The 17,488-nt window shown below is 34.5% G+C and overlaps 1 protein-coding gene across 1 annotated transcript in view; it reads right to left on the reverse strand.

Annotated features, from left to right (window-relative positions):
- LOC135074581 (mucin-22-like) overlaps nucleotides 1-12,703 on the reverse strand; it is a 31,902-nt gene extending 19,199 nt beyond the window's left edge. The window contains exon 1 of the mRNA XM_063968920.1: nucleotides 12,518-12,703. The gene's annotated coding sequence lies outside the window, so the exon portion shown is untranslated. The remainder of the gene's footprint in view (nucleotides 1-12,517) is intronic.
- Nucleotides 12,704-17,488: the final 4,785 nt, after the last annotated feature.

The following is a 17,488-nucleotide window of genomic DNA, read 5'->3' on the forward strand; positions in this document are numbered from 1 at the left end:
AACTGGATACACCTACAAAGTGATTTGTCCCATCTGTAAATCGAACTTAGGACCTTATTGTAAATAAGATAACGCGCACTAAGATGTGACCTTACATTTAAAATTGCATTTAAAATATGCAGGAACTAGGTGCTCTTGTAATTGACCGGATGACAGCTACATGCACGTAATCTTATTATTGCACGTGCCTCTTCTGATTGCGAAATATAAAGTTATCTTGATTGCAACATGTGCCTACATTAGTTAAGATTAACTACAATTATAATAAACGGTTAATAGCGTTACACTATGTTATACTAAGTAACAACAGAAGCAACTAATAGGTAATTAGGTACTAGATAAACATCATGTTATTTGTGTAAAAGCTCTGAATGATTTTATTTCTAAAACGAATCAGAAAAATAGCTAGCTCATTTCAATGAATCTTATTATCAAGTCTATGAAGGTCTAATAGAGCTTTTAGTTATGGGAAAGTTACTGCACTGAAATGGCACATGCACTCTTATCAATCGTAATCGTAATTTAAGTTTTTTTTAAATAAGTAACTTGAAAAAATCGAACCATATAAGGTGGGAATCGAACCCACTACCTTTCGCTTGCCGGGAGAAAGCTCGTGGGTTCGATTCCCACCTTAGGCAGTTCAATTTTTTCAAGTTATTTAAAAATATTTAGATCGAGAGGCGACTCTTAACGACAGTTTTTTTTATTTAGTTAAATAATTACTCGACGATATTTTTAATAACATTACTTCTTATGATCAAATCACGCACCCCAAATCTTTATGAAACAAATTAACGGTCATAAGACGCACGCGCCGCTTATAAAGCGTCATCTTTATGATACTCCAAATTTAAATTTTAAATGCCTTCAGCAAAAAAATTATCGCCGAACAAAGGAATATTTAGGTACCGTAACGTCATTTATCACAGACTTATACCAAAGGTAATAAAGTTCAAAATTCATTGGAATAATCCGTCATTTTGGGGTAGGGTGATGTGCTGTCGACTCTACACCAATATTGTGAACAATGACATCACAAAAAAATGCTATTGTTTTTTACCTTTAACTACATCTTAATAGTCTGTATTTGAGATGATATAATTTGCTACTGAGGAAGTGTTAATTTATTGTAGTTAACGATTTTATTTATGCCGCTCTATTTCCTGATGTATGATTCGTTTTTTAAACAATAAAATTAAATAATTGATTGTGGATATTAGTTTTATGGTGATGAGCTACCTTTTAACTTACATACTGCCTTATTTGTCGGAAGGGAGATATTATTTTTCGATATAGGGAGTTTTTATATCTGTACAAATCGTGACCTCCTATAAAATAAAGATAAATTGATATTGATTTCCAAGGAATCGACATTTTTATAATCAAAATATCCAAAAGTAATTATAAAATTACGTAACTTGTTTCAAATGATGTATTCTACTTATATTTGAATTTGGTTCATACTTATTACAAATTAATGTTCAAGACTCGATTTATTTAAATCTTAATTTCCATCATTTAGTCGGTCGTTTGGTGTAGTGGTTCGAAACGGACAACTATTCCGGAGGTAGCGCGTTCGATTCCCGCACAGTACAAACATTTGTGTGCATGAACATATTTGTTTGTATTGGACTGGGTGTTTTCTATGTATAATAAGTATGTACAAAAAAAAAGTATTTAAGTATGTTTATATCCGTTGTCTAGTACCCATAGTACAAGCTTTGCTTAGTTTGGGACTAGAAGCGCAGTGTAAAATGTCCAAGGATATTTATTTATTATTATCATAAAAGGTATCAGTACCTATCGTCGTTTAAGTTCTATCACCACGTAAGTCATTTTTCGCAACTTTTCAGGAGATTGGACGAAACGACGCGTATTTCTTCGATTCTCTAGCGAATGGCATCAAAATCGCAAAACCGCCAAAAAATAGCTTTCGTGGTGATAGAACTTAAACGACGCCATTCCTAGAATTAGTCTAAATATACAATCAATTAAAGCCTTGAATTAATTAAACTGAATCGAGTTCGGAGACTTCTGAGTCACATTTTGTAACGTCCACCTTAGCATAGTACGATTAAAAAATATCTGCATTAAAATTGCATAGGTGTTTAAAACTACGTCATCCTTCGAACATCTTGATGGTATCGGATAAGTACTACTGCCGATTAGTATCGTAGGTAAAAGGTTATTGATAACCTTTTTCAATTATTATAATTACCTTGACCCACGAACTGCAAGGATATTGAATACCAGGATTCAATAATTATGGTGTCAGTTAGTTTTCCCGTATCATCACGATTTTCATGCGCATCTAACGTGTGCACGTAATGTGTTCTGGCGCGATGACTTCATGTCGATCATTAGGGAAGTTTATGAATACACAGTTAAGAATGAACTAGAAGGTCTAATGTTTAAGTACGGCCGTTAAATTGGACAAAACCTTAAAAAAAAATACAATAAAAAATCAAGAAACAATAATAAGAGTCATCAGCTCCACGACGTTTACGTGAAGCTAATCTAGTTGCGAAAGATTTTTTGCTCAAAAACTGAAAAAATATTGAAACCTTTATTATAATTGCTTACCTACTTATCAGAAAAACCTGAACAACATGTAGACTATAATTTATAAGGACCAGCGGCCTCAACTAGTTAAAAATAAAAATCAATAATTGTTCATCTCACTATCTATTTAACAAATTAGACCTCTTTATAGGTCCTACTTATAAGATTGAAAAACAAAAACCTGCGTTTTTCTGCTCACGGCTTCCAATATTTCCTTGCGCCGGCTATCTGGCTATAATGAAGCTATTAGTTCCACTCGGCGATAGAGTTAAAGCGCAATAAATCAAGTCTATAAAGGCTTTAGTTTGGTAACGTTACGGCCTAGGATCGCGGAGATGGTATCTGGCCATCCGGCGATTCTGATGCTGCATCTTGCACAATCAATACGCCACTTTCTTATTGTTCCATTTTAATTATAGGACGCAGTTTCCGAATCTAGTTCAATGTGAAGTGGTAAGGTCATGTAGAGTTCACTGATTCAGATTTTAATTGAGTTATGTCTTGTTTTTATCATGATAAGTTCGGGTACCTAAAGCCTTCACCAGTTGGGTCTTTTTAGCGGTCAAACTGTAGATATTGGATTGGATGTGCAGGGGTGTAATAAATGAAAGAAGCTTTAAGCGTCCACTACTATTACCTATTTTGTACTGTTCAATAATCTGAAAATAGAGTAGTAAAATAACAAAAAATATATCAGCTGTAGGTTGCCGCTCCCAAGTTATTAAGTATCTTAAGATAGATGAGTTATCTATTCATAAACTGGATGAAAGAAATATTTACTTAGTTAACAGGATTATAACTTGGCAACTTATGGACTGAAAAAAATTAAAAAGGACCGAACTTATGAATAAATAAGGTGCTCATCCTGTTTTACAGTTACAATGTGTTCGTTGAAGCTTGATAATATAGTATTTAATTTTATCTTTACTTGTCAGAAAATTGTTAACAAAATTGTCGTGTTTGATTAACGATCCAATTATCACGTTTCGTGGGTTCTTAACGGTTTTTTGCGCGAAAATATTTCTCCGACATTTCTTCCTTCAACACTTATATCGTAAACTTTATAAACAGTTTTTTATGGGTGGTATAAAAATAATTCAAACGGTGCAAAATTAATTTGATGAGTTAATTTTGACTCCTATATGACTTTAATTACTCCAAGTTGCGATTGGGGACTATTGACCTTTTCCAGCAAACTTTTTCATTTTATATTTCGGCATAGGCATCTTGGTTATAATTACTTTGTAATTAGTGAGTCAAGTTGCTCCAGAGTTTTTGTGAGAATGTTTAGCTGGATATTTAAAAACTTATTAATCACGTTTTGGTTTATTTATTAATAGTTATCTTTCCAACAGGTCAAATACCTAAAGGCCAAATGCTTCCTCGTTATTGATAAAAAATAATAATAATTTGCAACTCTTTTTTTACAAAAATATTTTAGTGTCTAAAATTAAAATATGGTTTTGCAATACCTATGCCTAATTTATGGAATCTCCATTTAAAATTGCTGAAGCGACTACACACTTGGATTTTCCTTATTTTCAGAGATAATAAACACTAGGTAGCCGTAATAAAAATTAACAAAACAAAGCGCTACCGATTGCATTGTCTATAAGGGAGACAAAAAGTTTATTGCGTACCATATGGAACAAAACATCCTCATTTGTCGGTTGTTCTGATAGGATCTTGTGTAATTACAAGTTTGGATTACAGCGGTTCAGTGACCTGCTTGGGACCAACAAAGAGTTACCTCATGACGGCTTTACCTTAGGGCTCTTATACACAGTAGCGGACTTTTTTTACTACTATAACTGTTGTATAACTGAAAAGTAACGAAAAGTCAGCGAAACGGACACACTGATTTTGAGAGGTTATGATGAGTTAGAAACTTGACTCTACATTAGACTGACAACTTTTCAGTGCGAGTTGGTTCGTCTTAGCAACATTTAACATTCAAATGTTTATGTGGGGTTTTAATTCCTTTCAACTTATACTTAAATCCCCATTTAAAGCATTTAAACCAACGTACAAAAACCCAGTCATTTAATTTAAAATGTAACAAAACCTTCATCATTCTAGTGTAGAAGAGCTTTTAGGCGCACCTAATTGGTGGGTGTGTTCCATGTACTGGCGAAGGATCAAAATGACGTACTCCGTCATACCATGATGATGACTGTGTTTAGTAATAAATTATTACTGACAATTGCCAAAATTGGAATGATACCGCTTAAAAATAAGTATCGTATAAGCTCAAAGCATCATAATAAGCTCAAAACTTATCGTTAAACTGTTAACTTGATAACAAGTTTTTTCTTAAACCTGCATCAACAGATACAAAATAATAGGACCTTAAATTAAAAAAACATAACAATGGTCATGATCTTCATAATGTGTAACGCGCTTAAACGGGAGTGCAACGTTTTCCCATCTCCAGGATACAAGGGCACCCATTGGAACAACGCGGGATAACCACGTACCAGAAAATGAGGATCGAACCGCAATAATAATGCGAAACACTTCCCGATGTTGTGCAATCATAAGTGTTTTGATGCTCTACAATAAAAATATTGAAAGATTGCAATAGCAAGAATCTACCTAAGTCTGTGATTGCAGTATCTAAACTTCTATCTAGTAATATTATGGCGATTTATTCACAAGCTTATGAAAAACCTCATTTGGGTTCTACAGTAAGACACAAGACATACAGTAAGCAACGATTTATAATTGGAAGTGAGCTTTACATGTGTGGTGGCTTTTTCAAAAGTTTTGATAGACATTACACTATCGTTATGTGCATGTACACGTACACACACAAGTTAAGCTAACTCGCCATCGTGAGTTGCAAGAACATAACATGTTTATACATTCAAATATTTGTTTTCTGCGGGAATCGAACGCGTGACCTCTCATATCTCGACCATCGCGTCAAATCGATCGTCAGTTTTTAACCATTAATCAAAATGCCATCTTATATTCGAGTTTCCTTGGACTTGCAGGATCATAACGGTATCGTAATACCTACTGTAAGGAGACAATGACTTGTTTAAGGCGCGGTAAGTCGTGGTTCCGAATCGTGTACGGTGGTCGAAGAAAACGTAGAAAGAAGTGACGACAAACTAAGTGACCTACAACTACAAACACCTAGATTTTCATTTAATCCAAAGTAAGTTTTTTGTTTAGAAATAAATTAACACTATGCTGAAATACTTTAAATCGGTATACTTACCCATAAAAAGAATTTGAGGTCCTGAAATTCAGGATTCAAGTAAATTAAAAAATATCAAGCTTGTTGACAGACCTTATTACCCTAAATAAAATTGAGTGTTCTTTATTTTTGCTACGTCAAGTGTTTTAAGGCTCTACTAAAGCCTGGTCCGTGAGCACGTAGAATTTTGTCCAATGACCCCGCGCTATCCATCCTTATCGCTCGCGCGTAAAATATATTGCTGTCGCGACGTGCGACGGGCGCCCGCAGTGAGCGTGCGAGCGCGACAGCAACATAATTAGGCGCGAGCGATAAGGATGGGTAGCTTGGGGTCATTGGACAAAATTCTACGTGCTCACGGACCAGGCTTTAGTGATAAAATAGACTATGAACCTACCTAGCTTTCATCTACATTTTTTGATAAATTATAAATTAAAGTTTTAAATGATCGGGTATTGAAACTGGAGCCGTTTGATCTTCAATTGAAATAAAAGTTGCAATGGAAATTAGAGCTAGATTAAATGCATGCAAAATGGTTTCTGTTCATAGCGCTGCACGCTGCTTGTGAGCTTTTTCGTACCTACGTAGGTACCTCGTATGGGGGCTATGTCAACAATCGACCGTGTGTCATCGGTTAGATCGTATCAACAATATTCGGTATTAAGTTCGCTATTATTCGATGTCTTGGCGTTTTTTGTTCTGTCAGTTTTGACATGCCATTATTTAATACCGGCTTTGATATCGCGCATGTATTTGTAACGTAAAGTCAATTCAAATCAACTCATCACTTTTTTGTTGCTACTCTGTGAACCAATCATCGTGAAATCTTGTTTGAGATTAGTTTTATTGCTATTAGCGTGTTATTACTGCTAATTAAAGACTATCTACATCTGTTGCTTATTAGCAAACACACCATGGTACATTCAACTTTTTTTCTGTATAAAAGTATTCATAAGATACTCGATATAAAATGCCTACTTCTTCTTCTTAGTCATTTTTTGATTAGATCTAGAAGTGGCAGTATTTTCCTGTCCAAAATCTGTTTTATTAACTCTCTACATCACGATCTTTAAGTTCCTTCTAGCTAGACCTACATTATACAGCCGGCAGAGCCATTTGAAGTAGATTTCACCCAATCGTTGTTTAGGTAGAAATTTCCATTACTACCTCGTTCATTAAGAATTATCTTGCCACATAAAACTGTCATTTAGAAGAAACACAGAAGATCGAAGGACAGTCTTATCGTTAAGAAGCAATTTCTTCCAGACAACCCGCGAAGTAAAAATAGTTAGAAGTTGACCTATTCAAGGTTACAGATTGAGTCCGCTACATTATGCGTACCCTAGTGGTTTTATTGACTAACAGAGCGTTGGATTCTTGGCAATGAACTTGATGAAAAGTTAACCGAACCTACTTGGCATTTCTGCCAAATAGCTCATTACCTTAAAACCTGCATTGCGTTATAAATAATGTAACACTTTCTTGCTAATCATGCAAAATAACAGTTAAATCACGCGTAAGTATTTTTTCCGGTTCATTCAAATTTAAAAGGTGTTAAAAGTAAGTACATATTATGGATAATTCTAATACCAACTGCAAATTATGTTAACACTTTTTATTCAGAGCCACATTATTTTATCTACTCGCTCTAATCCTAAATTCTTTAGAAATTTCCATCGATGTAAACAAACACTTGTGGACACAATTACACTATAATACTCACGTTTTCTTAATATCATACACATTATTTCACAAGCTCATGAAACCAACTTTATTCTCATGATGAAACAAATATGAAATCTAACATTGAAAACAAAATATTTTAACAAAATATTTGGATGGTGAAAATTTGTGCTTCATGTTAAACTGTCAAATCGACATTTGACGTTTAAATTTAGGTCCTATCTCTGGAAAATCTGTAAGTCATAGACAATATTCATAGATAATAATCTGTAAATTTTATCGATTCTATTTCAAGTATTCAATTATTTCAATTACCAATTACTTTGATAATATTAATTTAAAATAAAATATAAACGAGGTTATATTCAACAATGTACATTTTCTTCATTGAATGCAACAACACACTTTGCGAAGAAGTCTTTGAATACAGCTTTATTATACAGACGAGTGTCACATAAAAAAGGCCTTTCGACCACTTTTCGACTGGTACGATTTTATTTTGCACTTTGTCTAGACCCACAGTATAATTTAAATTATATTTCCTAAACAAATAAAAAAGGGAAAATTACATTTTCTTTGATTAAGAAGATCCTATTTTGACGATCTGATTTGATTACTGATCTCAACATCAATCAGAAGAGGGATTGATCTTAATCATTATACAAACGATCTTTGAAAATCTAATAATCGTCTGTTGCAGTCCGTAAATGACATTTACAGAATTGCGATTAACGAGAGATTTTGTCGCATCACTAGTAGATCAACTGACATAGACTAAAAATTCGTCAATGTCAGTTGGCCATATTTGTTTACATTTAGGGAAATTTCTAAAGAACTAAGGTATACTTACCCTTTAATTTGTTAAACATTTCAATAGCACCTACTTACAATAACTTCTCATATCATTCTACATTTTATTTTCTTAAACATTTTAATAACGCCTACTTACAGTAACTTTTCACAGCAAGATCGCGATGCTGGGACAACTATCAAGTCTATAGAATAGAGCGAAGTCAATGACTGATAAGGATAAAACTTTTAGATCACCGTAGTCAAAGAATAACTCAATTTGCATAATCCAGCGCAAATCGGCGATCATTGTTCCGAACAATTCATAAATATTATTTTGTAAACTGTGGTACACCTCTAAAAGAGTTTGACTGATAGCTTTTGTAGAGAACCTATAATTAATTTATCACGAGCTTGATTGAGTATAGAAAATTGATTTTTTTAGAGCTTTCAGCAATCGAAAAACTCTAGGCTCGGACAGACCTTAGAAATATTCATAAAGTTTGTTCAAAATAGTTTTATTGTTTAATGAAATCATAGAAAGTTTAATAATCAACTTTACACGTAACAAAAAAATTGCAACTTATGTCGGAATATTACGAGCTTATTACGAATACTTACATATCAAGTATCATTGGTACCTATGTACTAAGTTAAATAATATAATCTCCTGTCAGGGACCAATGCATTTGCGGCCGTGAAACGAACTGGTTTGTCTAGATCCAATGATGATGCACTGTAATTTCGGTCTTATAGCTTTTATTTATACACGAGAAAAACACAAGTGCATTCAACCCTATTTTATTTGTTTTTTGTTCGTTACGTGCTAAGGAATAAAGATGGTATTGCAATCAAACTGTGTAAGGTAAAAAGTAGAGTTAGTAAAATACTCTGTTGCGAATATTTTCTGTCAGCGCACCTGTCGCGGTGAGAAAATTATGTCCATACTTTAATATGTTAATAGAAATGGGATGCGAATGATGTAGAGATGTGGATGGTGGGATCTGAAGATAGCTGGGTGTCCCTTCAACACTTTGCGTTTGCATACAATTTGCCTCTTAACTCGATGCAGACGTATTTATCTACTTATTTGTGGATTGTAAGCTCAAATGTTTGAATCTGAATTATTACATTATTTGCGGATGTGGGTGTGAGGAAGCGCTATACAATAATGTGTGTCGTAATGTTTACTTTAAATCATTTGAAGACGAATTTTATGCTAAAATTAGATCAGAAAAAATACTGGTTACAAAATAATAACTGACTGAACGCGGACATTTATTTCCACTAATTATGCCTTATTATTAGAGCAAAAACTGTAACGTGGACTATAAAAGTTTTTACAGTAATTTATGGTTAGCTTTACAGTCATTATGGATTGTTCGTCATACATGATGATACATGTAATCATTATAGTGCTAACTTGGAAAATAAACTACAAATTATCAAAATTCTGATCTAAGTGTATGTAATTACTAAAACTACAGTTAAATTAGTAGGTTTTTAAAGTTTAATACTCGTACAGTTAGTGCTTTAAGTTTCATTTCAATTAGATAGGCTTGATAGGCGAATATACCTAAATCAGGCGGTCTCATCCATAGGAAGAGACCTCTTCCAGACAGCCCCAGCAGAAGTAAAAAGGGAAGGTTTACCTATCCCTTTCGGACCCGCGCTTAAACTAGAAAAAAAATTGTAATTTTGAAGATGAATTTTAGGTAATTTGGAGCCGCAGATTACGATTCTGCAATAATTTTCCAGATTTTCCGCCGCCATCTTGGAAAATTCATATACCAACAATTGTATCAAACTGGGCCCTTCACTTCCCACGTACAATTGTGAGGGTCAAAATTGTAAGGGTTTTGGAAATGTTATCAATGGCATGAATTCCGAAACACGTATTTATTACCAGTAAGGAATAAAGAGGTTTAATTTTTATACCAGTATTTGCCATTTAATGTTGATTTGTGGGCAAAACCATCTGTTCCATGAGCTCAACAGTAAATATAGCGCTCGAAATATTCCTATGAAGTTTTAATATCTCCTGGATCATGAACAGCATCTCCTGGAAGATGTTGACGATTGAAGGGCTTCGTCAGCTATGCCGCTTGCATACTCAGAGGTATGTATCGTCATGAATGTCTGAGCCTTCATCAGAAGAAGAGGAGTAGTTCATCTGAAGTAGCCGAAACTAGCTTTTGTCATTGTCATCGCTCTCATCCCCAGATGTATTGAGCATCTCTGCGATAGTAGCGTCGTTTAAAATCGGAAACATGGTGCGGAAACCATGAAAAATTAATCATTATGAGAAACTTAAAATACGCATAAGGTATTGTAGGGCCCAAGTCGATACAATTGTGTCAGTAAAGTTCGTTAAGCCGTTATGCCAAAGTCTTTGCTTACAAGTTATCACAAAAAGTGCGGGTTACAAAATCGAGATTATCTCTTTAGTTTTACATCGGAAGTGGATGGGCTGAGTATCGTACGATTGTGCGGGATGCGTTCTTTCACCTCCCGTGCAAATTTTGTCCGAAGCGCAGTTGGTGAGCAGGTTACAACCTGTACAGTTCATGACTGATTGCGCTCCCCGACTTGGCGAAAGAAAGTACCTACTATGGTTTTATTTTGTAATGGACATGGCGCACAATTTTTGTACAAAATACACTTTACCAATTGTATTGGAGCGGTCCGAAAGGGCTATAAACCTTTGTTATTTATAACTAATTAACTATTTATAACCAATAAAGTTCTCTATAAGTACCCTCTATTATTTACTCGAGCAAATTTTTGTACTACGACCAGATTATGACAGGTAGGGGCATAATTGCGTAAACAATAAATCCTCATCCCCAGCTCTCAATTACTCGGACAAGAAAGAAAATATATTACAGTAAAAAGACAAGAGCTATCTACAAACGAATGCCAACGCAAGCTTCGTATCGATGGAATTAACATACGCTGTGCGCCTGCGCCTGCTGCCTATCGGCGCATCTGCGTACAATGTTACAATTAAGGAACCGAGTAAGGCTTGAGCGGGACATGCAAGAAAACGCTTCGCAAAATAATTAAGGATCCGAAAATTAACATCGTTTTTAGAGACAATGATTTATTGAGAGGTGAAATGGCAGGACAAGAATATTGCTGTGAATATGCTGTAATTACCTAATTTCAGTTGGACTTGGGAATTTTTTATTAATTTGAAATATTTAATAGTTGAAGGTAAGATTTTTTTTTAATATTCTGGGCGCAGATTTCATTTATTATTGTAAATATGGGCTCTAAAGAAACCTACTACAGTAATAAGTTGGTAGCTATAGAATGATCATAACCGCAGACCGCGAGTGTAAAGTGTAACATAGTATTATTCACGATGACAAAACGGAAGCATTCTTTTATAATAGAGGCCATTTTCAATTAATCGATATCTCGTTCGAAATAATTACAGGACTATTAGATTGAACTTGCTTTAAAGAACAAAAAGTAAATATTAGGTAGGCATTTTTGTTTCTGTAAAATATCCCATCATCTAATCAATAAACAAAGCTTTACTTGGGTACGTTTTACTTTCTTTCATAAAATATTAATATCAAAGTATGGTAGGCCATATAGGGCGCTTTTCATGTCACATTTTCTTTTGGATTCTACCATGCTAAGTATTAAATAAGTTTTTATAGACTGCATCAAGAAAAAATTTGCACACCGCAGGAAGCAACTACTGGCTTCGTGATTTTACAAATCTCGACCAAAAAACAATGATTCCGTGAGTGATTCTACTGGATTGTTAAGAAGCAAAGATTCAGCTGAGTAATCCCAGGTCATGGTAGCTCGACAATGGCTGCGATTATTCAAATCCCTCAGTCACGCTTTGCAAGACGTAGTCAGGAACATCTTAGTCATGACTGTAGGAATTTCACAGGTGCAAGTTGCATTCCGATTTCCGATAGTTGTTTGTATGAAAAAAAGAAATACGAAAACTGATATCATAGGATTTCCTTTTTAACTTATGTGTGAAATATGTGCAAATCAACACTTCATTACTTGAAGTAATGTATCTTGAAGATGGTAAGAAGATTTTATTGTAGGGATTTTCGTAATAAATGAAAATTAAAAAACATTTTCAGTTTCAGTTTTCCAAAACATTAACCTAAAATAACTCTCTATTCATACAAGCTTTATCCCGAACTATTAATTATCTAGTACCTAAATTATAAGTTACCATTCACAAAAACAATTTAAATCGCTCAAACTTCTTAAATTTAAATTCCACTAAAATAAACTCACCTTAAAAATCTGGATAACTTTACTATTCACATACACTCCAATTTGTAACCACAAAAAGTTTACGCGGCAGACGCTGCAACTTTCCCGCGCTCGCGCTCGTTTGAAAATGGCGGGCGAATTTTCGTAGGGGCTGCGCCAGCGTCCTTGCGAAGTGGGCAAGGTCTCGGCTAGGCTGTATGTGGACGCGCGTCGCGGCTCCCTCGCCTCTTATATGCTCGTACGACTATTTTAACAGATGCCCCGAGTTGGCAGTGACCTGTGCAGTCGTTTGCCTCTTGATGTCCTGGAATCCTGGCCGTGTCTTATTTTTTGCATTGGCGCCTGCTGCAACTAGTTACAAATAGGGAGTTAAAGAAAAGGCCGTAATTTAATTTGCGGTGCTAAAAATAAAACTGTAGATTTAACACTAAAGTCTATGAAGTATTTGCGGAATAAATTCTACTCTCAGACTGCCTTTAGGGTCTTGGGTCTATAAAATTTTTGATAAATAATGAAATTGAAATGTAATTCTACACAAATACAATTAGTTACGAGTACCTTCCATTTCGGCTGCTAATAAATTAGTGACATCCAATGAAATGTTACTTTGACGTAGATAGTATGTAGGAGATACTAAGTGGGGGAGGAGGGGCATGATGGGGTACATACCAAAGGTTTGGACGAGAGTTCGACTATCTTCATATACATACAGGGTGGAATTTTGAAATGCCACCTGGAGGGAAAGTACTCTTAATACTGTAGATAGAAAATTTTACTGAAAGAATACATTCCTTTATTTTTGAAAAGAAAGAGAACTGCATTCAAAGATTTTCGAAAATTCGCTACCATCCCATACAATTTTCTGTGACATAATTAAAATAATTTAAGATTTCATGGTTTTCCTTTCATTTGATCTAACATTCTAACAAGTACCTATGTTAGAGAGATTTCATTCTTATATTTAACCCTAACGATCGATGTAATAAAAATACAGGGTGTAATTTTTAACAGATTTTAGTTGGTTCGATTCCCGGGTGTGGCAAGCAATTTTTTGGAAATCTTTGAATGCAGTTCTATTTCTTTAAAAAAATAAAGGAATGTTTTCTTTGAGAAAAAATTTCTATCTACAATATTAAGAGTACTTTCCCTCCAGGTGGCATTACAAAATTCCACCCTGTAGAGTCGTTCATATATGCTGTTGCTGGCGTCCTGTAGAAACTTTAGGAGTCTATGGCGAATTATCAAGTCACGATTGTAACCTGGATTTTAACAAAAGTAAACACATTAAAAGAGGAGAAACCTTTAAAAATGAGACGGTATATTTGCATCTAAGAATAGATCTGATTAATGAAAAGGGCTAAGGGCTACAATCTTGCAACCAGGTCACACTTGAGTGATTCATTTTTATTTTACAGCGGGTACAGTTACGTGAACATTTAGGAAGATGACTTTGGAGTGTCACGATTTAACCAGATATCTTAGGTATCGCCTGAGTATCAGTAACGTGCACGACACGATCCTTCTCGTCACAAGATTAAAAATCACTTACCGCCCCAAACTGATTACAGTTTATTGAACAAACCGTTATGACACAGTATAGTTAGATGTAGTAGAGTCATCACGTACCAAAGTGTACAATAAGGAACTGCGCACTTTATCGGGAAGGCACGGCAAGAGATTTTTAGGCTGCCGCTTCGGTATTCCAAAGCATGCCATGGCTTGCTAAAACCAGTAACATTGTAATTTACCGTAGCATTATAACTATAGGGACTAGGGTACATTATTATTCGTCACCTAAAAAATCCCTTACCGTGCCCTTCCTATAATGCGCGCAGTCCCTAATAGACAGCATAATTAGTTCCAAAATGAAATCTATTACAACTACTTATGATACCAGTGTTAACATTGATATGCCTTTGTCCGTATATAATTTCATCTCACGCACTCACGCATCGCGCGAAGCAGCTTACGGAAGCTTTAGAATGCTTTTGATGTGCGAATAAATGCCTGCAAATCGATTTCACATACTTAATTACTTATATCCGGATTTAATTAATTCATCACACATAAGCTAATAATACTAAAATACGTTTTAAAACATGGATGGATTGAAGAATCTAATCCACTGTTGTTTCAACCTTGATATTTTAGACAGCTCTCTATACAGTGCGTTTTCAGGCAGTCAAGTTTTTGCTTTAATTGAATTTGTACACATCAATCCAATAGCACCTTTTGCAAGGCATAACAAATGATCATTTATAAAAAAAAAATGTTTAATCACTTCCGGTGTTTATGAGATAACTTTTAACTAACTCTTAGAATGTCAATAATTTATTAATGCATTTGCCACAAATCTAGTTAGACACTACCAAGTACCTACATCATAAATTATTAAAATTATGGTATTCTTACGTCTTAATCTTACTACATATTATACCTGCACTGTGGATAGTGGACAGTGGTGTTTTGGAGCCATTATAATGCCCCAATTTAACATACTCGCTTGCAACAAGTCATATAATTGGGTGCAATTTTTCACAATAAACACTGTATTATGCAATCTGAAAGGTGCATCTTTGGTACTAAAAAGAAAATACTGCATTAAAACCTGACCAGCGTGCAACATGGTTAATGTTTTGGCTGTCGAGTTAGCGTAAAGAAATGCATTTCTTTAAGAAGTCGGTACATTGCGCCGCAGGTAGCGAATATTTTGTCATTTGTTATGGAGCCTTATACGCGAAGGTAGCCATTTCTCCTGTTAGCGGTAAAGTAATTAGTTAAATACAAAATGATACGCACAAGTAGGTATTTCAAAGCTTCGATTCTTTGATTTTATAGCAACAAGAGGTATGTTGTGTCAAGAAATACATAAGTAACCAACTCATATTATTTTTCAATTGATTTTTTAACATCTATTTTAGTCAACTGATGGTTTGATCCCCCAACCCTCATTAATCGTTTATGATACCAAAACACACTTTTTGCGGATTCTTAAACGATTCAATTTATCAGGCGATCCTTTTAATTTTTGATATTTTCCTTAATCGACAAATTGGTAGCTCTTAAAATTCCATAAGTATTTTTATCGATATAAATCAATCACTTTTGACATTGGTGACTTATTAAGTATCGTATGTTATCATATCAGTGATCCTATAGTTAGGCTTAGTTCATAAAACTGTTTATTTTCCAAACTGATAGTCGCAACATTGGGTAGGTATATTTTATCAATCTTGATTTAAAATTATGGCGCAAACATCATAGATTCAAGTATGATTGTTAAAATTTTATTTTAATCAGGTCCAAGCACTCATAATGATCGGTTTTTACAAATAATAAAACATAGAATAGGCTATAGTACAGGGTGTTAGGTAAATGGGTATATGAGCCGACATTAGCCTATGTTAACATGGGCATATAAATGGTATGGTGAAGTCAGAAAATTGATATCTTCATTTTAATTATTTTAATTTTCATATAAATCGGATTTTATAAAATTTATTTTGTATGAAAATAAAAAAAATTAAAATGATGATATCAAATTTCTGACTTCACCATACAATTTATATGCCCATTATTGCCCATGTTAACATGGGCTAGTGTCGGCTCATATACCCATTTACCAAACACCCTGTATACTTATTGTGTGTCACCAGGCCTGTTCATCTCCGCGAGTTTACATCGAAAACAAAACACGCACGATGGCCCACCTACAGGATACTATTCGACAAGGCCTCACATACGAGCGAACATTGACTCACGCACGCGTATTCTTGTGTATGAGGGAAGAAAATAAAAAAAATGGTGTACTAAATACTGTGCAGTATTTAACTGCCTAAATAATAATAAAAACACAGAATGTACTTTTTTAAGTTGCCTCAAGACACTGAGAGGTAAATAAGTAGTTAATATTATTCATGATAATTCATGTATTTCCTCCGCCATTTTCCGCAGTTTGGCACCTCACGTCACATCATTTTACCGAAGTCAGCCCTATAGCTTCGGCGCAGTGCCAATCACTGACGTTTGTCAACAAAATGGTGATTGACTCTTGAGACAGGCTAAATTACACCATATTGTTAATGACATTGAGCATACATTTTTTTAAATACCTTCGCGAAGTAAAACTTCTGTACGTAGTAGGTACTTATTATTATTCTGTGGTGTCACACACAATTTGCAATCAATAGAAACAATTAATGTAAAGTACAAAAGGTTAATGCCGCATGGCTTGTCTTCCAGTCAACCTTTAGGCTTTTGCCTTTAGCTCTGCTTGCAGAGATTAACATTATAATAAGTCCTTGGATACATATTTTAGTAGAAAATGAGCACACTCAACCTTAAAATCTCAATTCAGAAACCGGGGGTTAATGATGTGTTAAAAATACACCTTCTGATTGAATTCCCGATTCTTAAACTTTAAACACTGCAGACTTCTTAATTAACCAAACAATAAGGACCGCCAAAAGTCCAGGCTGCAATTAAGTGTCTCCGCGCTCTCCTTTATTAACTGATGCATTGTAAACAAACCGTTATTTAAAAAGAAAAATAACTGCGAAAGCATTCATCCTATAAAATCTGATGGACCTTTACTTCACGTAATGAGTTACGACGAAAATTTTAAACCGGAATTCTAAATGATATTACTTAATAATACAGCCTTTGCATTTTGAGAGTAATTATTATGAGAAGGCAATGACCTTTCTTTGAGTCAGACTAGAAATGATGGTTCTTGCCTTTTTTATGTAGGTAGGCACTTAGAGAAGTGTAGTTTTTTTCATTTAATTAAACAGTCTAGTCAAAGAGCTAACTTTAGTAAAGTTTATCTAGCCAAATTAGTTAGTCAACTTTCAGATCGAATACTATCAGTCTACCCCAGATACTCATTTTCAAAATTGACAGTTTCTATTGACATGGAAATAAAAAAAAAATTGCTAAGTTATTTCCTTATCCTAAATTCCTATTAATGCTATTACAATGTTAATGTTAGAG

Source organism: Ostrinia nubilalis, chromosome 9 (genome assembly GCF_963855985.1).
Source record: "Ostrinia nubilalis chromosome 9, ilOstNubi1.1, whole genome shotgun sequence".
Taxonomy (NCBI): domain Eukaryota; kingdom Metazoa; phylum Arthropoda; class Insecta; order Lepidoptera; family Crambidae; genus Ostrinia; species Ostrinia nubilalis.